At 37.9% G+C, this 25660-nt stretch overlaps 1 protein-coding gene across 2 annotated transcripts in view; it reads left to right on the forward strand.

Moving 5' to 3' along the window:
• The first annotated feature begins 752 nt into the window (after positions 1-752).
• Positions 753-25660, forward strand: part of LOC140140096 (uncharacterized) — a 33161-nt gene continuing 8253 nt past the window's right edge. The window contains exons 1-2 of one of the 2 annotated variants that reach the window (XM_072161922.1): positions 753-804; positions 14994-15133. The gene's annotated coding sequence lies outside the window, so the exon portion shown is untranslated. Of the gene's footprint in view, positions 805-6176; positions 6271-14993; positions 15134-25660 lie in introns of those variants that run through there. The other variant, XM_072161923.1, reaches the window with a different exon arrangement.

Below are 25660 nucleotides of genomic sequence, written 5' to 3' on the forward strand. Positions count from 1 at the left end.
AATTTATACATCATCATCATCATTGCGATAGATGTTTTTCCCATGACCAAACACAGATTTGTGCACCATTGGCTTTGTTCCAAAAATGCCGGGCAAAAATGCGCCACTTGTTGTTCAGGTCAGACCATGGAAGGTTAGGCAGGGTCACTTCAAGTTAACAATATATTATTAGCAGCATTATGTGCGCCGCGATCGCCACTACATCTACGAGCAGCCTCCAACAGTAAACAACCCTATATGTCAAGTGAGATATGACCTTCATCCGTACATGCACACACGCATAAATTACCGTACTGTGTTACGCATACAATAGGACACAACCAATGAACGAAGGAGCAGCTGCCATACTCTCATTGGTTGAAGCGAACTACTTAATATTTATAATGACATCATTCCTGTGATGGTATTTCATTATTGGTCTCGGTACAAGGGCGCGAGTGTTATTCAGTTTTGCAACGTCTTATTGTGTTTTGAAATAGGCCTGTCTGCTGTAAACTTTTGGAGTCGATGTGGGATAATAATACAGTATTGATTTGGAACCTACTGTAAAAGTGGAAATTTTCGCGAGGTTTTTATTTTCACGAATTTCGCGAGTGGACATAAAATCGCGAAAATAAAAACTCGCGAAAATAACCTTTTGCATTAGGTTTCTATTGTATCAATATCAAAACCGCGAAATTTAATTCTCGCGCAATTGATAAAATCTTCAAAATCGCGAAAATATCTTCTCGCCAAAATATTGACTTTTACAGTATTTTAGAATTTACCTACATACGGAATTCAAGACTGCATGCGTTGACTCGGGTAGGTACAGTCAATTCCTGACACTTCTTTAAAATATAATCCATGAATCGCTAGATTGCTTTCGGGGATTGTTTTGGTGGTATACGGTGCAGTGGGGTGTACGTGTGTAGAGTGTATAACAATGTTGGAGTTCATGATTCTTGTATTGTGAAAGAAGATGACTGAGGTACGTAGTTGTCACGCATTATACGGTGGTTGGACTCATAATTATTACACGGTGTGTTGACATGTTGACGCGCTTTACGTTTTATATTCCACAGAAGACATCTGAGTGAAGAGAACTTTCAGGAGAACTTCTCTGTCAATCAATGTATGTCGGTCTATAGTTGAACTTGATATGACGATCGCATGAACGAATAGTATAATTATTTAGTTATCGCAACGTATCATCAATTTTAATTTGAAAAATAGATTGGGAAATTCTAATGGGTACAAATTTAAGAAGTTTGTTTTTTTTTTTTTTTTAAGTGATATATTAAAGTACATGTAGGTCGGTTTTTCATAACCATTATGACTCTCCGCATGTTTTTAAAATATAACATAATTATGTAGACTACTTTTTATTTTATTTTATTTTTTTATCTTTCTTTATTCTGGATAGCTCTTTCAATACATGTACTGGTCTCCCAAGAGGTCCAGATAACTGTTACATACAAAATGTTAACAAAATTACAAATAATAGGCTACATATAACATATTGAAAAACAATCATGCGATTATTATGAATCTTACTGAAACAATATCACTTTTAAACATGTTCAGACTCAAAGAGTCATATTAATCTAAACGCACACCAACTGGATTCCACAACTTAGTTCCTCTATAGTGAAAGGAACTACAGATTTGTGATTTTTTTTTAAAGATTTTAAATAGGGACTATCATTTTCTTCGGAAGAGGGGTGTTCCAAATTTACAAAAAGCCGGCGTCAATAAAATTGCAACCCCTCCCCCTCCTATTTCGGCAACAAAAATTTTATGACAAAATACAATTAGTATACTAGTAGCCAGCTATGTTCCGGATCTAGGTCCCACCTCAGATTTTTAACTCGAAAACAATTTGCTTGAAGAAAGAGATTAGCATAGATTTGGGCCTTCATAATACATGATTAAAGCAAATCAAATCCTTTCATATCCCAGAGACTGGCATACTCATTAACAAACATTATTTTCCTAATCCTTTTGCCCCGTCCGCCCCTTTGCCTCGCCTACCCCTCTGGCTGTTGATCTCTGAAACAGCTGAAACTTTAATTTAGGTCAGTTGGGTGACAGGTGCAAGGCCACTTTCATTCCCTACTGATCTAATAATTAAGGCAAGAACAGCAGAATAAGTGTATTCGTCTTAAGGGACGCACCATTAGATATTATCGGGGGGGGCTAGGGAGTTTTTTGAAAAAAAAAGCCTCCTGATGAGTAAAAAAAATTTTTATTTGCCTCACTGATGAGTAAACCCAGCTCTGTATAAAGGTATACATTAAAATTGAAAAAAGACAACTGGGTCAAAAAAAAAATTGCTTCCCAAGTCTGCGAAAAAAAAAAAGAAGAATTTTTTTTCTGCCTGACCCAAACTCCCTAGACCCCGATAATATCTTGGATTTTTTTAACACATTTAAAACTCAATACATGTACTATGAATACGTTATGCAGTTGCAAAAGATAGAGTGACCAGTTCTTGCCCCCCCCCATATCCCTTGTTTTGTTATTACCCAATTTTGAACAGTTTTTACTGAACATACTGAAAGGCGGCGTTTATCAAAATTGTTTACTGTTAATATAAGATTATACCTCGGTTTCACCCATAAATTCTTGTTGGAATAAAGACCCGCACACAAAAGGGTTTTATGGATTCAACTTTTTTGTGCAGTGTGACATTTCTAGCATCGACTGCATGCTCCAGAAATAGGATCCTCCCAAAAGACCCCTATTTTTGGCATCTGCCCTGGAAAGACTCCTTTTCTTCCCCCCATAGATGTGATTTCGTGTTCTTTATTTGACCCCCAAAGACACCTATGAAGGTTGCGCATTGGAATGTCCCTAGACTTGCCATAAAAATGCCTAGCCACTGATTGGCAAGGTTGGAGTCTAATCTACATGTAGTATTAACTTATTAAGGTTGCATACTGTTGCAGTTATGTAAGCTTGGAGAAAAAAGTACTGTTTTATTTTACTATAGACCTACTTTTTACGGTCTGTAGTAAAATAAAACAGTACGGTCTGTGCGTTTACACAACACAAGGTGCTAAAAAAACTCTGAAATAAAGTATAGCTGTTTAAAGCGCACAGGGTATTTTTAAGCCATTATTTTCCACTCAACTCGTGTACCAATATCGATCTCTTCAAATAGCACCTCTTTGTATTGTAACAAAGCAGCTCAAAGAGCATTGTATAAACAAACAATACAAATAGCACGACGGTTTCGTAAAGTCAATACCTGCTTTGTTTGATAACGTTTGCTTATCCTTTCTTCATGGAACTATTGCGTAACCCATGTCCTTGAGGGGCGTTAATGTTTATTCATTCTAGTTTCCTGGGATTTGTCGCCCTCTCTCGTAGAAACAGGAACAATATCAAAGTACAATTTATCGGTTTTTTATATTAGTTTGCCGCGTATTTTATTTTATTATTTAGGTCACACACACATACAATGGCCTTCACTTGTGTGTTTTTTTTAAATTATTAGATTATATTTCACTATTACAACTATTGCTGGGACTGCTACTTCTGCACACACACACAAAAGATTTCTTTGAGACATATCAATAATAGGTATAATTGTAGTAACTATAATAATAATATAAAAATATGACAGACTTTCGTTATTTTGATACAAATGTTCAACTTGAGGAACAAGGCGTAAGCAATTTTTTTTTCTCCTCTATCACTTCTGGGATTAGTGAGATTTTTTTCCAAACATTTAAAACCTTTAGGAAAAATTGTATACAGATAAAGAAGTTTACTAGGCCAAATGAAAAAAAAAAATCATTAAAAAATAAACATGTTTCACGTCCCCTCACGCTTCTTTTTTTTTTTTTTTTTTTTTTTTTGAGGTTTCTTCAATTTTATTTTTATTTTTTGAAATTCAGTTATAGCGAAGAAATTATTATGCTTTTTTATTATACAATGTAGTCTTGCTAATATGCAAGATACCATTTTTGAATTTTTTGTGATCATTAGAGAGGGCCCGTCTCTCAGAACAACAAAATAAAAAAGGCCTCCTTTTTTCCAAGAATAATTGTATATTATGCGAAAACAGTCCTAATATGGGTATTATTAACACCAATTTTACAATAAAAATTTAAAGCCCCACTTCCTCCTTTTTTCAAAAACTCCGACGTGAAACATGTTTTTTTTTATTATTATTATAATTTTACTTGGCCTTAAGGCCGTGTAAAATTAATATTTTAGTTCTCGTCCCTCCCTCCTCAATTTCTGGGATTTGTCAGATTTTTTTTTTTTTAGATTTTTCAATTTTTTAGACTTTGGAATGATTTATGAAATCTTCATACATATGAATAAGTTTATTAGAAAACAAGTACCACATTCCAAGTCTTTTATAAGCAATATAGAGGGATTATCCCTAAAAATCTAAAAAAAAAAAAAAAAAAAAAAGGGCCTCATCGTTTCCTCGAGCACTGTTGGAGAAGACCGAAAACTACTGACAATGCTAATTTTACATTGAAAAAAAAAAAAAAAAAAAAAACAACACCTCCCTCCCTCATCAATTCATGAAAATCCTCTGGACGAGAACCAAAACATTAATTTTATACGGCCTAAGAGAGGAAGGATCCCTTTTCTCACATTTGACTTGAGCACTGTCAGAAAATAGCAAACACTACCGGTACTAATAATGCTAGTTTTACATTGAAGAAAAGAAAGAAAGAAAAAAAAAAAAGGGGGGGGGGGAGGTACGCATTTTTTATTCATTTTGGCCTATAAGGAGGTGGGGGTTGGAGGTGTCAAAACAGTGTAGGCCTAGGCCCGGGCCTTAGGCAGAATTTGAAGGTTTGGGTGTGTAAATTAAAATAAGTGGGTACGTGTGTAAATTTAAGATTCAATTTGTGTACAAAGTAAGCCTACAATGTATAAGGCCTAGGCCATGCATGTGGGCAAAAACTGGGAAACTGTGTGTTATTTACAAATAGGCTGCTGTCTGTAGGCCTACCCACCTGTGAAAAGCCCCCCACCCTCTCGCTTGGGATAGGCTAGGCCTACTGGTCATCCTGATATTTAAGTTGTTATACCTTTATTAATATTCATATTAATTGTAGGCCTACTGTTTAGCAAATTTTTACCATCATCATCATCATCATCATCATCATCATCATCAGTCGGCTGCGGAGCAGGCGACTACAAGCTTTCTCCAACTAATGCGATCTTGGGCAAGCGAAACAATTTTGTTTGGCTGCAGCATCCCTTCAGTATCTCCCAGGAGGTGCTGGACATACTGTAAGTACAGTGTGCGCGGTCGTCCCGGTTTCCTCTTCCCATGTGGTGGATAAAGCGCATATTCTTTCACAGGCTCGCCATCTTCAAGACGCAGTATATGGCCGAGAAATTTGAGTTGATGAATCTTGACTCTGGCAACCAGTGGAGTGGTGTTGGTCAGGTTGTAGATGGTTTCGTTTGGAATCCGATCCACACGCTTGATGTTTAACATGACTCTGTAGCATTAATTTTTACCATTAATCGTCAAATGTTGACACCCCTCTAGTGACCCAAATATTAATTTTATACAGTAAATAAAATTAATGTTTGAGTCACTCCCCTCCTTCCTCAATTTCTCGGATTTGGCAGATTTTTTTTTTTTTCGATTTTTCCAAAACATTTTAGACTTTGAAAAAGGCCTACTTTAGGAAAACTTATATAAGCCTAAGTTTATTGTTCCCTCAGAATCTCACATTAAATAAAGAGGGGGGCTCCTCCTTTCCTGTAGGACTTTTGGAAAATACCGTAAAACTACAAATAGGCCTAATGCTAATTTTACATTGAAAAAACCTCTCTCCCTCATCAATTCATGAAAATCCCCGGGGAAAATCCTCTGGACAAAACTAAAACATTTTATACGGCCTATTCCTCCCCGGCCCCCGCCTCTGAAAACATTCTGGTGGCGCTGTTGAAGACAATCTTCAAGCGATCGAATGTGAATCCAACGGCTATTTTATTGAAGGCGATGATGTTGTTTACAGTTCAAAGAACATAAATCTAATTAATATTCAAATTAACCATTATGACGTAATGAATTGAATTACAATGCAACGCACGATTTGGTTGCTGACTTCACACGCTATCGAGAAACACAACGTTTGTACAGTGCATTTCATTGCACAACTTTGACTTCGATGTATAACAGGTACGTAACGTGATACATTGTACATGAACTGTATTTACTTTTCGTGCAGTAGTGAGTGCAATGATCTAAAACGCTGACAGATGTCAATCTCTCTGTGTCGATGATTTAATATTGTGCACGTAAGTGACGTTTTATACTACATGTAGGCTAGACATTCATCATGACCATGCGATATTCATATACCTGAATTTAAAATTCTAAGCCTAAGCTTTTTGGCTAGAACTGTGAACTGCACACATAATTTTTGAAGAGCTTCAAAATGCTTGGCCCATGTTATGATGTTCTTCAAACACATTGAATACTTCACATTCAATGAAAGCTTTGTTCGGCCTAGTTCATGCATGCTCTTCTTTTTTGCCCTTTAAAGTAAGCTTACAAGGAGGCATGAATTGTAAATATACTGGTAAACGACAATACGACATTGTCTGGATCACAAATGTCTTTGAGAATTTGACGGACTGTCTGCAATCAAGATCTGATGCCTGGCCTACTTGAACTTAAGATTAAAGTTTTCAAAACTGTACACATGGGATAGGCCTACTTGAGGCCTCTGGCTTTACAGTCTTTATATGTAGGCCTAGGTTCCCTTTTATGTACATGTTGCAATCAAAGGCGTAATGAATGGTGGGATGAGACTCCTTTGTATTTACTGTGGTGACTTGCCACTGTTTAGTAATATAAGCTGGGAGACCTCCCCATTTACCATTATACCTGTGCAAAGAAAGGATTTAGATTTAAGCGAATTGTAAGACGATGGCACCATCAGTGCTTGATCTTACAACCTCATTCACTCATTCTTTTTGGCATAGTAATAGCGTCTAAAAATTAACTATGTAACATGCATGTAGGGCCTATGATGAAAGTCTAGGCATATGCTAGGCATTATTTCAAAATACATTTTTGAGTACCGTACCGAAGTCATGTTAATTGTCCCTCGGCGGGGCAGCTACTACATGTAGGTGGAACGTGACAACATTTTAGCACAAATGTTTTTCGACATAGTCATAGTGGCCAAAAATAGTTCAAACTATACAGGTGAGGTGTAGGCCTAGGCCAAGTATAATATTGTTGCGAGAAAATTTTGAGAACGGTAGGTCTAAGCCTTGTAAATTGACGCTGGTGCTCAGTTACTGGACACAACAAGTTATCTTCGGTGTTGTAATTGTGGCCCAAAACGGTTAGTGGATGAGCCCGTAGTTTTTGTGGTACCACTTGGGAGGGGGCAAAACTACACTGCTAAAGTTTGTTCGGCTTATTGGCAACAGTTACTCGGTTTTCGTCACTGCGAGCATCAAGTCCGAACTCTCACGCGTAAATTCACACACACTTTTGCGCCAGGCACACATGACATGATGCAGCTAGTATTAAGTGCTGCGCCCAACTGTCTAAGGGGCAGCCATTTTCCGAAGAAAATGATTGCCCCTTAGCTTGGGTGCAAAGTGTCCATGAGGGTCAGTATGGGTCATTTATGATGTATGAAACTGCATACAGAAAATGTGTAGGCCTAGTCTACATACATTTGTGTGCACATATTTTATATATGGCCACGCGTTTTGAACTCGCCACCCAAAAATGGTGGTGTTGTTACGCTTTTCCAAATCGAGACTCGTTCAAATTGTTATATCTCTGCTTAAACAAAAGGTATTGAAATGTGTTTGGTGTCATTTTGTAGCTATATAAGTGCCCTAACAGACCTCCAAAGGAGAATTGTTTATCAGCTAAGATAGTGGAGTTAGAGTTGTTTGAGTTCAGAATGACTGAGGTGGTGGATGAGGCGGTGGCGGATGAGGCGGTGGCGGTATGTGCAAAGTCTATGGGAAATAAAGATTTTGTGTGTGTGCGTTGAATCAACTGATCATATCTTTGCATCCATATGGGCTACAGACATGGTTAAGAGCTCTTTTGAAAGATTATTAATTCTGCTAATTGTTTTTAATCATTTTTAACTCTTTATGATTGGTTTAGTCTATAAAATGCAAACTTTTATGTACAAAACTACCCGTTTTCATATTAAACACTGTAGTAAGCAATGCGGATGTCTTCAAAATCTAAAAGTTGCTGTAAATTTTTAATTACTTATCCTATCATATTCAAAGTTTACATTTTCTGAGAGGAAATTTGATGAGGAATCTAAATATGGACTTACTTTATTTGTATTGGTTAGGGGTAAATTGTTTCAGTTCAAAATATGTTGAATTGTAAAAAAATTTGAACATATTTTGGGACACCCTGTATTCCGAGATTACCAAACAGCTGTGATTTTTTTTCTTAGAGTCAGTCTCCCCCTAACCTCTAACCAAATCAATGTTGTTTACTTTCAGTTTATAACTGCAAGTTAGTAATAAGCAATGCATTAAATGACCCATTTTTTATTTGGATTTTTTTATTCCACCCTGTATAACTTCAAGGTCACCCTGTACAGTGGAGTTGAAATGTGTATATTTAAATTGCTTTTGCCTTCAGCTTTCCAAAAATGTATACTTTTGCTAGTTTAGGGTTGATAGTTGTGGAGATATTCTAATTTGAAACTTGATTGGTGTAAAAATTCATAATATTTGTGATGTAACGCTAAGGGTGGCGAGTTCAAAACACGTGGCCATATAGCACGACCCAAGTTGGTGCCCAGTAGCAGCCATTGTATATAACCAAAATGCCTTGGGAATTAACAGTGACCGTAGCTAGATTATAACTGAATGATGTACATTTAGAAGTAAATAGTGCACTCTGTCAACGCCTTCAATTAGCAAGGATGAAGTGGATATGTTATTGTACTGTGGTCAGTAGTCATGGTAGTTGCTTACAATATTATTTGTGATGGTGCACAGATATGCGACAATGTGTAAATAGAATTAAATGAACTATAGCTTAGTTACCATGACAACATTTACTTTCAACTCAGATATTGATCATGCCTGGCCATGATACTTTGGTAAAGTTGTTCCGCTTTAACACAGGTCATATGTCTTTCCATGATGCATTGTTGAAATTGTGCCGCTTTTAAAATTTTAAAAATGCCACTTCTACTCAGAAGATCCACTGACCCAAACTTAATATAGCTGTTACTCACCGTGGGGTCAAAGGTCACACAAAGATAAATAGGGGTCATTTAGTCAAAGACACTATATCCAAATTGGTCTGAAGTGTTACTATCGTATGGGCATGAAACTTATTGGGTATAGTCAACATTAAGGCCAAATTTTTGGAAGGTCATTTTACGGTCACCCAGGGTCAAATTAGTAAAAATCGTATGGGCATTAAACTAGTGGGTATAGTCAACATTAAGAGTCAAACTTTTTGGAAGGTAATTTTTGAGTCATCCGAGGTCACCCAGGGGCATCTGAGGTCAAATTACTATAAAAAAAAAGTCGTATGGACATGAAACTTGGAGGGTACATGTACAGTCAACATTTAGAGCCAAGTTATTGGAAGGTCATTTTGGGGTCACCTAGAAGTCATCTAAGATCAATTAAAAACTATGGGCATGAAACTTGATCGGTAGGCCTACTGTCAACATTTAGACCAAAATTTTGGAAGGTCATAATTTCGAGGTCACAAGCGGTCACCCATCGGTCATCTGCGTTCAAATTACTAAAAACTGTCGTATGGGCATGAAACCTGGTGGGTACAGTCAACATTTAGAGCCAAATTTTTGGAATGTCATTTTGGGGTCGTCCGGGATCACCCAGGGGTCATCTGATGATCTGAGGTCAAATTACTAATAGCTGTATAGTGAATGGGCATGAAACTTGGCGGGTACAGTCAACATTTACATGTAGAGCCCGAAATAGTTCGCGTTGTAATAAATTTGAAACTCAATTTTCTCAAAATTGGTATTTTGTAATTATTTTGAGTCTTCCATTACAGTCGTAATTTAGCCATTGCCTTACAGTGCAGGTAAACCTTTTTTTTTTCCAAGAAGTTGGTTCCCATGAGAAACAATTTGGAATCCATTAAAATATAACAAATATCGTCGCCACAATACGTACATGTATACGCAACAACGGTTAAAAAACGTTTGGCAGCCGAACTACTCTTGAATATTTGTTAATGAACAATAGCTAAACAAAGAGTCGTACTTGAAAAGACCCTATATGTGTGTTTGTGCAGTCATGCATCCCACTGAATGCACAAATTAAATAGACTTTCGTATTATTAATCAAATGAATAAACCTTGTTGAAAGCAATGGAAGCAATGGCTAATGGCGGTGCGCGGTGGTGCTACAGTTATATCTCAGTGTCTGACTGAGATGGCACCTGCCGAAGTTCATTGAGGGCACTTGATTTAACCCCGCGACCATATTAAATTACCGATCTCGGCAGACGCAGGTTGAAAACATCTTATCAACGGCTTGGGGTACATGTACACTAATTTTAGTGTTATTTCAATTTGGTCACTTACAATCAGCGTTTTTCTATTGAACGTACGGTATAATAAAGAATCATTCCGGTTAGAGATTAAACCGGACATTCCTGCTCACCGTGATTTTCTACTGTGCTAAGTATCGGGTAATTACCACATGGTCCAAGTACATTCAGAAGAATAGGTAATCTAAACATGCTAAAAGTGAAGTAAATCTCGTACCCTCAGGCAGGTCGGCTAGCCATATCTTTCTTGTTCTCATTCTTTCAAATCAACTCCATTTAGCTAGGGTTAATAAGTGATTGTACCTGCAAGGTAGGGTTAGTGGCGCCGGATCCCATCTGCTTACTACAAATTAGTGTGGTCATCTTTGGTGTACATAAACAGATCCCTCATTTGACGACGATGGCGTATCCCCATATGGGTAAAGCCAAAGCGCCTTCCTTTGTCAAGTTGGCTGGCATGTGCCCGATACATTTCCTGAAAACTTGAGCAGATTGTTTAAATAGCAGCAGATGCTAGAACATAATTGAATACCTGAGTGGAAGAAGGGCCCAACTCCATCAAAACTGTTTTTGAGATATTAAGAAAAAACTTTTAAGTTTTTTGAAAAAACTCAAATATTAAAATATTTGGAAAAGTTTTCAGGGGACCTTTAATACATGAACATACAATAGTACATACATTCGAAATTATATTTGATGTTTCCATGTCAGCGGTACAGGTCTTAATACGAGTTGGAGTTGGGCCTTTCTTCCACTAATATACTGCAAGTGCCAGTTCTGTGTTATAAATAGCTACAGAAACTACGTAATCACCATTAATTGCACAAGTACAACTCATGTAATATGTTAGCAAGAAAATTTATTGTAGTGAAAAGCAGATTTCATGGATGAACACAATTCCTCTTTAACCCTATATTTGTGGAAGAAGGGCCCAACTCCATTGAGTTGGGCCTTTCTTCCATGAAAACCATGATTAAGTGTACGTGAAAGACTATTTAGAGAGTGGATTTTGGCTCATCTTTCACACACAAGGAAGATCAGTCTGCTGGCAATAAAATAATGGGTCTAACTCATTTTTGTACAAAATTGGAGTTGGGCCCTTCTTTCACTCAGGTATTCAATTATAGAAGCAGGGTTTTTAGTTTCATTTGCAGGTGTTGTTGTTTTTCACTACCGGCTCCCACCTCGAAGGAATCGTAATTTATAAGATGTTCGAAACTCCCCAAGACAGATGGCAATCACTGATGATCTTGCTGGTGAAAGCACAAGGTGGTCGTCATCTCTAGTCTTTGTGTAAATTTAACTTGTTACAAATCAGTTCACGCGTATGTTCTATATATCGTTGTTGTGCGGTACAAGTAGAAAGCATTGTAATCGTGTTCATGTTCTACAGTAACTTGCTCTGTATTTGGATTGAACAGTAAAATAAGTCTAAATCGAAATGTACTAGAAACGTTAGAATCAACCGTGGTCACGGTGGTCGTGTATCATCTCTTCCCACTTCCTGTGACCCAAGGTCCAGACATTCCCTCATTTCAAATATTGAGTTTTGGTCACGTGGTTTTCTATTATCCTGCCTAAACTCTTGACTGGCATGATTATCGATATCTTTGTTTTTACCCTTTGTTACCAACTTAAAATTGTAGCAAGGTTTTCATTTCAGTTTGTTATATAATCGTGTGAAGAAGATAATCACTTGATTTGAAGTTACCTGATCTAAGTATACTAAAGAAATGTTTTAAAATTTCACCGAGCAATATTCACGAGCAGAGAAATCGAGCGTGTCAATCTACATTTAGCATGTTTAGAAACGTGGTTTAGAAAATCCAATCAGCCTTGGCTATTTCCGATGTGAACAAAATAATTTATAGATCATCGAAATATTGTCATTCAACACTACAAAAGGGGCGACTCAAGTGATATAAACAACATCGATTCATGTCGTTATCGCATGATGGAGGATCAAAAGAAGGCTATATATGACTTCCAAAATAAGCTAGTGACCTTTATTTAAGTATTTTTTACTCGAAACAAAAATGAGAACTGCGGGGGTTGTAGGCCTAAGTGTGTGTGTGTGGGGGGGGGGGATAATGGGGAGAGCATTGGAGGTGGAAAGAGAGAGGAGAGTTCGAGAGTGGAGTAGAATATTAAATAGTGTGTAGGAGGAAGGAGATATCGGATGTAGCATGTGTAGGATGGACTTCACTGGGGAGAGGCCTAGGTAAGAGGTATGGGTTGTGCTTACCAGAGACAATAAACTAATTCATAATCAAATCATCTCCATCATCATGCATCATTTTATGTTTCATACAAACAAACAAATAAAAGTTTTTATGACGCTTATATTTCCAGCACCCCTGCTACGCCAGTCCTGTCAATACCGTCCTCGGATCGTGTGATTGATATCCAATTCATATTTTCATTCAATATAAACACAACCTGATATATATCCGATATTTGCTTAGCACAATCAATAACATGAATAAGGTATTATTCTCTAGACACTAAAGTTTAATTTATTACTCTATCACTGAGCGAAAAGCGGTTGGTGTTTGACAAATAAGGTAGTAGCGCTTTTTCCAACGCAACAAAAAGCGCTCTACCTCTTTGGGTAAAAGCCAATCGCTATCGCTCAGCTATGTAGTATAAATTTAGCTTTAGATGTTATGAGTACAGACAAGTTATGCCCTCTTTTTAATCAGCTTTTTGGTTTTTGAACAAAAGAAAACCAGAACTTATAACTTGAAACGAGGGATTGCTCTTAAGAACTCTCACCGTCCTGCTAAAGGGAGCATTACACCAAATCACTGCGAGAAAGGTACAATGGTGATGAGTTCCGGTTAAAAGTATATGGCTACTGGAGGCAATGTGGTGTCCTTAGGAACCATGTTCTAAGTGAGGTTGGCATGTTCTGATTTTAATGAAAGATGCTAACCTATTAATGACTAAAATAGATATGAAATTATACAAATCGATTTCACAAGAAAAGTAGGTCCTGTCCGAATTACTGCTAACGGAACAAGTTTTAATGCTAGTTTTGGCGTTGAAATAGCGGCGTCGCTTTTCAACATTTTTTAATAAAACGCCTGGTAGAAAAAGCCGCTTAAAAAGTTGATTTTTACGTGCTTTTCAATGGAGAAGTTATTTGGTGGTTTACGCCCCTAAACCTGATAAATGGCGTGTTTGTTTCTGACCTTGAAATGGGCCTGTAACGTCTGGTTCTTTGATATGTAAATAAAGATAAGGTGATGGAATGGCGCCAACATAATAGCACAAGAAATGTGGTGACCTCCAGAATGTCAGTCCCTTTCATATGTAAATAAGGTGACGTGAAGGACAACAAAATAATCTCGACTCCTAACAATAAATGTTGCATTTAAAGAGGTAGAGACTATTATCTTCGGCTTTCATTATCTGAATTAATATATTATTGTAAAATAACTCTTTGGTGTTTTGCAAAAGTTCATTCTACAAATCATATACTTTGAAAATTTGTTTAATTTATTGTTGTTAAGGGCTGGGGTATGAACGTTTGGACAATATTTATTTTGGGACATTAGAGCACATCAGACATATCGAATTGCATTCTGAATATGAAGAAAGTCATTCTGATATCAAATAATTTTGATTTTTTGAAATTCGCAAATTAATACACATTTTATGGCAAATCATTAAAATTGATATTTTTGATATTTAACAGTACTTGAAGTAAACTTTATAAATCTGATGATTTATACTTAAAGTGTATGTAGGTGGGATGAAAAGCCGACGATCAATTGAAAATTTTGACCTTTCGTATTGAAGATATGGATTTTTTTCCCAAAACACCAAAAAAAATTAGGTCTTTTTGGGAAAAAAATCCATATCTTCAATATGAAAGGTCAAAATTTTCAATTGACCGTCGGCTTTTCCTCCTGCTACATACACGTTAAGAATATATCATTAGATTTATATAATTTACTTCGAGGACTGTTATATATCAAAAATTTGACAAATATCAAATTTTTATAATTTGTCATAAAATTTGTATTATATTGTGATTTTTTTAAAATGAAAATTATTTGATATCAGAAAGACATGCTTCGTATTCAGAATGCAATTCGATAGGTCTGAGGTGCTCTCATGTCCCACAAAAAATACTGTCGAAACGCAATAAACGCTCATTTTGGATCCCTTAATGAGTTATGCACGTTTTACAAAGTGTTGTTGTTTCGGTCCTCTTTACAACATAACTCAAGAACCACAGGACCTACAAAAGTATATCTGTGATATTTTAATTCTTCTACACGCTCGCTATGAATTGAGCAATGCAATTTTTGCTAAAGCTCACTACCATTCGCAAGATGCCGTGTACTACTACTTTCTGCTGCTTCGACCAGCAATACATCGTATACCCTTAAACCGAAGCATCATTTGCACCTGTTACACTGTAGACTATAATTCTATTGATTATAATCTCGATTTGATATCATTGCAGACACGTTGATTGTTCACAATGTATGCGACTACGACTACAGCCGCGGCAACGGCTGCACTACAAATGCAACATGTCACGTCTGCGGGATTAGCTTCACCGAGTTCGCAGATGCCAGTGCTTTTCGCCGTTCCAGCACCAAGGTATGTTGAACAGAATTGATATGAACTGCATGAGTATGTCCAGTTTTTGACATTTTTTATATTTTAATATATAACAAAATGTCAAAAACATACTCATGCTTAAAAGCATGTAAAGATTTCAGTCATTTCAGTATATTGTAGCAAAAATGGAGCAAGGTATGAAAATAAAATTTGGTATGCACATTGGGAATGTCCTAACCCTAACACTGACCCATGCTTTTTGGTATCGGAAGTCAGAGAAGATCCGAATTTTTCAAGAAGAAGAAGAAATTTTGACTTGGCACCCCCGGATTCGAACCTTTGACCCCTCGCATGCCAAGCGAACGATCGCGGACCGGTAGCTGCTCGGGTTATTGCTGCCCGGCCAGCAATTCCGTGAGCATATCACACTTCGGGTGATTGCGTCATCGCAGACCCTGGGATGCATGCATGTTATGAATTTTTCATCGTGGTATTTTGTGGTTTTTACTGGTGTTAGGGTTAATTAAGCATAGGAATTCGTCACTCTGCTACGAGATTTTGAGAATATGCACAATTGGAATTCCAATTTTCTTTTCTCTCGAAGTAAGGGCTAAGAGTAAAATTGTACAATTGTGTTTGGGAGTGGCCTTTCCCCTTTCCCTGGCTATATCTGGACCAGCATGCATCTTATTAGCCTACATTGGCTATCCAGTCTTGTGGATTTTTATTATATGAGTTTGGAACGGTCCATGGATTTCCCACGGATTAGCATGTGTCCCTCACCTGCTCATGGACCAACCTGGGTAAACAAACAAACAAAATATGGTTCAAGCGTGCATAAGTTCCGTCATCCTAGTCATTTCTGATTATTCCTAGATTTGTCTCATCGTCAGTTGTTCTTGAATCCCTCATTTCAAATCTTTAGTTGTTGGTTTCTCTTTTGTTCAGAAACCAAAAATCAAGGGTCCGGATTAAAAAGTAAAGCAGATCTGGTCTGCAATCAAAACACTATTATGCTGGGAGGACACAGTATATGGTATATAACCAGAAGTATACAATAGCCTATTGTGCTAACATAATTATTATCATGATTGATATCGGAAATCTATCCCGCGGACGACAGTTGATGCTCTCTGTCGAAGGTGGCATAATTACACTCACGAGTTCTAGGCCTAGAAATCATATACATGCGCGTATATTGAAGGGTGAGGTGGGGTGGGGACTTTGTTTGTTTGTATGAAACATAAACGATGCATGGAGATGATTTGATTATGAATTAGTTTATTATCCCCAGGAAGCACAACCCTTACCTCTTTAAGAGGGGGGCTCCCCTCCCTATATAACCACCTCTTCCCTAAGTGACTCCTTCGCCCGCCCCCCTCCTCCCCTGCATTCGATATCTTCATCTCGAGCTCTCATCCCCCTTCTCGTTCACTGCCAATACTCTCTCCCATTTGTTTCTCTTTCTCCCGGCCCATACCCCCCTTGCCCACCACCACCCCCCTCCCCACACACACCCCCACACACCCACCCCACACACACAATCTCTTCTCCTCTCCCCTCCATCTTCTACTTTTTGCAGTAAAATTTGCTTCAGTAAAAGTCATTAGGTTATTAGAGGTTATATAATGGCCTTCCATCGATTCTGTTACATGGGATTAAGGACATGAATCGATTTTGTTTATAGCACCTATACAATTACAATAGTGGCCCCTTTTGTAATGTCGACTGCAAATATTTCGATGGCCTATAGGCTTATTCGATTTTGTAAACCACGTCTTTCAATGTAGATTACCATGCTCGATTTCTCTCCTCGTGAATATTGCACTGCGAAATTGACACAAGTGTTCAGTTTTTAACAAAAGGTAGAAACAATGAGTTCGATATCTTATGATTCAAGTGGTTAGGCAGGTCAATAGGAAACCACGTGACCAAAACTAAAACTAAACATTTGAAATGAGGCAGAAACTGCAATTATCGTAGCAGGGTGACAATATCATACATTCATACCAATTATGTCCAGACGTAGCTGGAAAGACCAACATTCCGTATTGCAGAAGGGACATTCTCTGTTTAAGTGTTCAAAAGTGTTGCTCGTAGTCTCGCGTGGTATTCAGACTTGTTTCGTCCATTAGAAATGACTTTTGTTAAAATAACCTATACTTGGGAGTTAAAACAATCTATTTTTTCCCATATCGCCAGCATACAAGTTATATCGCTTAAAATACGATGTGAAATAATACTAAGTACTCTAGGTTTGTAAACATGAGTAAGGTTTGATCTTCTTTTCAGAGGGCTGCTCGGAAAAGAACTTCTCCAGGTAAAGATCAAACCTTACTCAAAATCAAATATTGGTGTTGTTTTGGGGTTTTTTTGGTTTTTTGTTTTGTTTTGTTTTGTTTTTTTGTTGTTTTTTTTTAAATCACCCTGGATGCATTGTTCCTAGTCCGAGGTTCCTCGGGCTGATATTCTCCAATATATCATGATTGGGACGTCGATACGGAGTGGAGAAGGCCAGGGAAAACTCAGCTGAATGAACCGATTCTGAATGATTGTCATGAGTTCGTGGTTGATTCGTGAGTTCGTGGTTGATTCGGGAGAATGCACCGACATTCAATTGTCGTGATCCACAAAAATTTGCGCATGTGTCCTTGGCTATATATGCTTCAGTGGCCATGAAAAGACTCAAAAGATTGAAAAGACTCAAACATCAAAAGACTGAAAAAACTGCTACACGGAGGGTGATGGTCATCAAATAGCCCACAGATAAACAAAATAAATAACGGACTAACATTGAAGACGGAGTTCCCCAGTCTATCTCTACAAAAAACTCATGCAACCACACTGTGGTTTGGTATTAATAGCAAAACGGTTTCAGGATAACGCTAGACTTTTTTTTACGTGGGCAGAAATTCTAAAGTCGGGTCTCGTCAATTCCAAGAGATAGCTAATCATTACTGCGTAATAGTGTGAAAGCTGAAAATTCCACTTTTGTTAATGGCTTAATATTTAAATTGTCAACAATATGACATAAATCCGCGACTTTGCTTTCATGCAGTGGCGTAGCGACGGGATGGGGGGGGGGGAGGAGACACATGCCCTTGGCGCCATCTTAGGGGGGCGGGTCGCCGAATTGACCGATTCAGCATCGATTCTGCGCCCCGTCCAAGTAATGAAAGTCAAAATTTCGCGCGCATTTCAGCACAAATACTCATTTTAAAGACCAATTTACGACCGAAATCCACTGAACGTCATAAGTACGTAATGGTATTTGTCCAAATTTTCGCACGCTCCGCGCGTAATTGTTTCAAAAATGGGGGAGCGCCAATATATATACATCCTTGGCCCCGGGCGCTAAAACCCCTAGCTACGCCACTACCTTCACGCGACCCTGCTTTCACAGGTACATGTAGGCTATAGTAATTATTAGCTAAGCTCTAACCTGTTTTAATATGCAAGTAGGGCATACTCTACGCAATTTAACAAATTGTATTAATATATTTTGAAAGAAAACATTTGAATAACATCATTAGTTGCAAACGTTTTGTGTCATTTATAAAAAATCTTTTTAACATGTACGAGGGGGTATCAAAAAGTTTTAGAAATTGCCCAGAAGTGAAAGAGCTATATCAATGAAATTTTGTCAGTGCAATCACTGGTCCTTATGTACACTATGGTGCAAAAATGGTCTCATAGGTATGTTTACTTTTTTTACAGGAGCTAGATGTCACTACCTGCCTATGTAACCGCATAACCAGCAAAATGGAGAAAATTGAGGCATGCAGCATGATTAAGTTCCATTATAAGGGTTACAGTGCCCAGAAAATCTGTGATGAAATAAAAATTCCTTTTCCAAAAAGCGACAGTGACATCACAATCACCACCGAAGATAACTTTCATTTCATCATCAATTTTCTAGGCACTGCAACCCTTCAAAAGCAGGATCTTAATAATGCTGCTTGCCTCAATTTTCTCAATCTTGCAGTTTATGCGCAGTAACTGGGGCAGCGGGTTATTGGCATCTAGTGCCACCTGTAAAAAAGTAAACATACTTATGAGACCATTTTTGGACCATAATGTACATAAGGACCAGTGATTGTACTGACAAAATTTCATTGATATAGCTCTTTCACTTCTGGGCGATTTCTAAAACTTTTTGATACCCCCTCGTATATAACCCAATATTCAAACGTTTTCTGACAACCTTTTTGTGCCCGTGAAAATATTACGAAGCTTTTTGTGTTTGCTGGATACGTGACATTTATTCAGGAATCGTCACAAAAGGTACCTGTCACGCAATCAGAGATTAAAGGTTACGAGTACTAAGTGGTACAAAACTCGAAATTTGAATAATAGCCAAACTGTAAAGCAAACTATTAGTTAACCTCCTTTTGCCCTTCATTGAAGCAGACTTTACGTATTTAAAGCAGTCGAGCTAGGTCGAGACATTCCAAGTTTCAATAACGATTAATCCGGCGACTTTTGATCAGCCTTGTTTCAGATTTTCAAGCTATGAATTATTAAGACGGATTATAAAGGCGTTTCCTGAATAGATAAACGTATGAAGATAATACAGTAAACATGTTCTATACGGAAAATAAGAAACTAGGGCAAAGTGCGATGAACTTTGATGTTTGAAAAAATTGTTTGATCAATAATCATTATTTTATGCATGATTCCGTTAAAGTTGGTATTGATTTGAGTTGTCGTTTTCTTAAAATGGCCATAAGGATGTGAGGGCGCTTCGCATGAAACTCGCAAACGATCTTTTAAACAGAAATATCAGTGGTGTGCGTATGAAGATAATCATAGGTAGTACCTGCTCAAGAAATTTGAGCGATTTACATAGTAGGGTTTGATTTTGGCAGCCATTTGAATATTTCATAGAACGCTGCCATTCAACTGTACAGGGGTCAGTGCACTTTAAAATGTGTACGTTTCAATGGAAGGCTTTTCTGAGAATACGAAAAATGGTGCCACTGTCAAACGAAAAGAAATATAATGCCCAGATTTCTTGAGGACATCCTCAAGAAATCTGGGCATTATACACGTGATTATCTTCATACTGACATCATTAAAATTTCAAGTGAAAAGAACGTGTGCATGTTTTATGCAAAGCGCCCTCACATCCTTATTTGGACGTAAAACAGCCATTTTAAGAAAACGACAACTCCAATTTTTATGCAACTTTCAAAAATGGAATTCTAGACATCAATTACCTGCAAACCAACACCAAATTAAACAGAATTAGTCATAAAATAATGATTGTTATATATGATATGATTTTATTGGCACAAAATCGCGGCCCGGAGGCCGAATTACATTGTGCACAAAGTATAAGCAAAAAACAACAATGAGAAATAACAACATAATAAATAAATATAAACAACAAATGAGGTCAGAACTCAAGGCAGCCAAAAAGAAACAGGATCCACAGCAAAGCAATGCAAGGGATGAACCAGGATTAGGATGGGTTGCTGCTTAGCAGCCTAACAAAGTAAGGAACTGGACTCCTAGCAAACCTGTCAGTACGGGCACGGAGTTGGAAGAGATTGGCATTGTTTCTTAATTGTCTACCATGAGCCTGACCTCTGCTGGAAAGAAGCAACTTGGTGGTCCAATCACACTTGGACAATGTACGAGCAAAGTTATGGCAATGTTGCTCCCTCCTATCAGACAGCTTATCAAGATTACACACTGCAAGAGCATTGTCATAAGACACATAATTGGACCCAAGGATAATTCTCAGAGCTCTTTTCTGGGTGTTCTCTAGCTTGATGGCCTGCTTGGAAGTGAGCGTGGAGTACCAAATGACATCGCAATAATATTCAACCAGGGGTCTAATATATCCTCTGTAAACGGTCGCGGTCACTAACTCGGATGTATTGAACCCAAACTTCTTCAGAGAACGAAGCATGAATAGCCTTCCATTGGAATTCTTCCACATGTGGTCAACTTGACCATCCCATTTGAGGACAGTCTGGTGCCAAATACCCAACACTTTGGCAGAAGACACAAAAGAGAGAGGAGTGGGACCAATTTTTAAGTCTGGCTGAGGAGGAGGAGGATCTGTCTGCAAATTACTAGTCACGCTAGAGGAACGGTTTTCAGCGAAGGTGAGGTCGTCAACATATTTTCAATAGTGTGACAGTCCCTGCAATCGCTAGCGGCGTCATTGATGACTGCCTGAAAGGTTATGAGCCCAAGTTTTGTTCCTTGTGGAACACCAGCGCTAAAAGGAAGGTAAGCGGACAAAGTTTGATTGTAACGAACGCATTGGCGACGGTTGTCCAAAAAACTACAAATCCGAGGAACAATAGTCCCCCGGACCCCCAAGGCAATTAGCTTTTGAAAGGCAACAATATGACTAAGTCAAATGCCTTGGAAAAGTCGGTGAGGACTACTGTTCCAACATTGTTTGCCTTATCTGAACCATGGAATAAAAAATGAGTGAGGTTAAAAAGATAATGAGCCGTTGAGACCCCATGAATATTACCAAATTGATTGATATCAATACTGTCTTGAATGTCATTAACAAACCAATTGGCAATAAAGCCTTCCGCTATTTCGGCAAATATATCAGAGCGATATTGGACGCATTTTGTCAACGGAAGCGGGAACTGCTTGGGAATAGGGCCTACAATAGCAGACCTCCACTGGCACGGAACCACCCCTTCACGGACAGATAGGCAGGAAGATACATCAGGGGCTCAATATGAGATGAAATACTGACAAACTTGGAATTGATAGCATTTGCCATATCTTTGTGATTGGTTCTATCAACATTGTTGTTGAAAATATTGATTTTCAGACCCCCCCCCCCCTGTCCAAATACATGTTTTTGACCGATTTGGATGAAAAAAGGTGTCAAATTGCTCAGGAGATCATACCGCATCAAATAAGCTGGTTCCCTAAGGAATTTGAAAACATCACCCTTTTTAAAGGAGTATTTCGTGATCCTAGCATCCTCTTTTTATGACATTTTTCAGTACATATCCACGAAAAAAGCCTATTCCCAAAATTTCAGTTGATTCCGATTTTGCGTTTGCGAGTTATGCATGATTATGTGTATTACACTGCTCCATAGACAATACGTTGTAATTTCGTTCTGGTGCACCAGAACGAAATTCAAATTTCGCGATATCTTTGCTAAACAAATTAATCTGCAAGATATATTTTGTACATAAACATTATGTAGCCAGAGTATTCCAGTGATATAAAAATCTTTTTTTTTTTGTTGAGAAAGGTGGGGGATGAGGCTGTGGATCACGAAATGCCCTTTTAAAATGCTGTTTAACCTACCCTTACTAATAACAACAACTGGATGCCAGAACAGGTCTGTTTAGAGAATGAGGCCGGCTCAAGAAAATTTGATCCGTCTAATCCAGGCTTTTGCCGAAGAAACTGAGATCGGGGTGGTTTCCCTCAGTATCCCTGCGGATATTTGAGGTGTTTTACACTGTGTTGCTTCAAACAGGACATTCCATGTTACAGCCTATGCCTCATAGATCTTGATTGAGTGAAGCGGCAGCTGAGTTTCCTTCTTCCCTGTAGGATTCGATGAATGACATGGTGGTGGCGTCATCAGCACACAGGATGGATATGTTGATCTGGGTTGCTGAGATATCATCGATGAATATGATAAAAAGCAAAGGCCCTAATATGCAGCCCCGATGTACTCCAGCCTTCACTCCTGATGAAGTTGCGGAAGAAGTAGCATCACAGGAAATTACATTTGTTGCCATCGTATGACCGTTGACCTCGAGTTAGTCTCGTGACATATTTAAAGCTTGAAAAGTTGAATGAAGTATTTTTTTAAAAAGAGACAAAAAGATAGGAGGAAATCCAGACATCCTTGGATTGTCTGGTTAAACACACGCACATTCAGTGCCGCATATTGAAAGTAGAAGTTGCAAATAAAAAATACGTGAAGGCTATTTTTCTGGAATAATTGTTACCTTTCAACAGAAAAATGTATAGGACCCCACACACATTATACACTACACTCTGTTGCAGACTTTGTAACTGCAAGATTTGACAAATATCGCTGATGAATTTAATACGAACCGCGAATGACAAAGCATGTTGCTAAAGAGCCCATTCATCCATTTCATGTCATGCTAAGGTCACATAATATGAGGCCAGTTATATATGGCAGGTGATGACGTCACAACATTTGTATTGGAAGCTTGCCAGCCAAATGTCATGGCGCGGTCAATGATCATCTGATCATGTAAACATCTCAACCAAAAAAAGTAACTAACCCACCTTAAATAATGGCCATTATTCAAAAAACGGGCTATTGTATAACAAATCTGTAAAATGCGCTGGAAGCAGAATTTATTCAGAACTCCTCATTTGTAGCAATTGACTAATGGAAGGAAATCTGTGTAATGATATCTGAGTGTTTTTGTATTGTATGTAAGTGCAACTTTCAAATCTGGACCTCACTATACATTAACTTGACCGGTGGGTGTTTTATTGTTTTCTGGGCTATCGTATCAAAATGCGCAGAAATAAATATTGCTTGCAACGCTTTTTACAGATTTGTACAACAAAAGCCTTTTTTTTTTGGACAATGGCCATTATTTAAAAGGGGTTAGTTACTTTTTTTGAGATGTTTATTACTAACATAATGGAATATAAACATTGCCCTTGCGGGAGCACACCGCTAAATCCTTGTAACCTTGTAAATTAAACTGCCGCTTTTGCGATATATCAGCCCCCGATTGTACCAAATTTCACTTTTTTAAAGAACGATAGAGTAGGATACTACAAATGGCCAAGTAGCTGAAAACGTAAATTTTGAGATGAATGGTTATACCGTTTTTATGTACATTGTATCAATTGCTGGTAAGTATACATTGCTGGAAAGCATAAAAACAGATTACAATGACCCAACCCTGAAGCAATATACAGGGTGAACTAGACATACAGGGTATGACAATTTACCTTTTGGTGAACAGATGGTACACTTTAGAAGTACAAGTTACTTGCTTACTTATTAACCGGCTCTGAATTGTGTTAATGCACAAACTTACATTTTTTGAGTGAATGTAAATTAGTACAACCATCTATATAATAATACTGGTAGTCTGTGACTCTGTCTGTCCGTCCGCCTATTTTATCGGAGACTAGGGTTCGCACATTCCTCAAACTTGGTGGGTAGGGCCAACTTGGTCCGAGCCAGACCAAGTTTGCATTTGTTATTGGATCACTATTCACTACTTGGATCACTATTCTCTTACTCCCATTGGTTGCAATGGTCAGTCTCTCTTATTAACACTGCCTATTTTCTTGGAGACTAGTGGTCGCACGTTCCTCAAACTAAGTGGGTGTGTGCATCTTGACCCCAATGAAATAAACTGAAACTGAAATAAAACTGAAACTGAACAATCTCACACGAGGTCATCCAGGAGTCATCTGAGGTCAAATAAAAAAATAAAAACTCGTATGTGCATAAAACTTGGATGGGTACAGTCAACCTTTAATATCAATTTTTTGAAAGATCATTTTGGGGTCATCCAATGTCACTCAGGGTCATCTGATGTCAAATTACTAAAAACTGTTGTATAGGCATGAAGTTTGGTGGGTACAGTTAATATTTAGAGGGTACAGTTAATATTTAGAGGCACATTTTTGGAAGGTCATTAAGGGGTCAGATGAGGTCAAATTAGTGCAAACATGTCGTATGGGCATGAAACTTGGTGGATACAGTCAACGTTTAGAGCCAAATTTTGGAAGGACATTTCGGGGTCATTTGAGGTCAAAGTATATAGTAAAAACTGTCGGATGGGTATGGAACTTGGTGGACACGGTCACCATTTAGAGCCAAATTTGCGAGGGAAGGTCATTTAGAGGTCACCAGAGGTCAAATTAGTAAAAACTGAAACTTGGTGAATACAGTCACCATCAGCCAGGTAATCGCGCCCAGCCGAGAACCTTCTAATACGGGTAACCGCCTAGTCTATTATAATATTGCATCGATGGTCAGGATAAGGAAAAAACTTACCTATAGATGGTATCACAGATCAATATGCATGATTACCGTATTCAAACACCCCTTACCATGCCTACTGTAAATATGTGACCGTACAGCACGAATGAGCCGTAAATGTCCTCAATTGTATTGAAATACCCATGAATATGACCTTCATGCCCATTTTACACTGTAACTCAGAATACAATTGAGGACATTTACGGCTCATTCGTGCTGTACGGTCACGGTTGTTTGATGTATATAGAATTGGCTTCATTATTAACTAAATGCAAACTATAGATGGCGCTATTTATCCTAAATCATATTTCTTTATTTGCAAGGGTTAGGTGATTATTATCGCCATTAAAACAGCTGGAATAGGTGAAACAAGCAACAAGGAAATTTTTTAAACGTATTTTATCAAACAATAGAAGGAATTATTTGTATTAAAAGCTTGAAAGGGTAATTTCTAGTAACTAAATAGCGCCACCAATTTTGACAATAATACATACATTTTATATCCGAAAAAGCTTTAAAAAATACTATAAAAGTGAATAATTTTGTAAAAGAGTGGAAATTAAAGTTGA

Source organism: Amphiura filiformis, chromosome 18 (assembly GCF_039555335.1).
Source record: "Amphiura filiformis chromosome 18, Afil_fr2py, whole genome shotgun sequence".
Lineage (NCBI taxonomy): Eukaryota > Metazoa > Echinodermata > Ophiuroidea > Amphilepidida > Amphiuridae > Amphiura > Amphiura filiformis.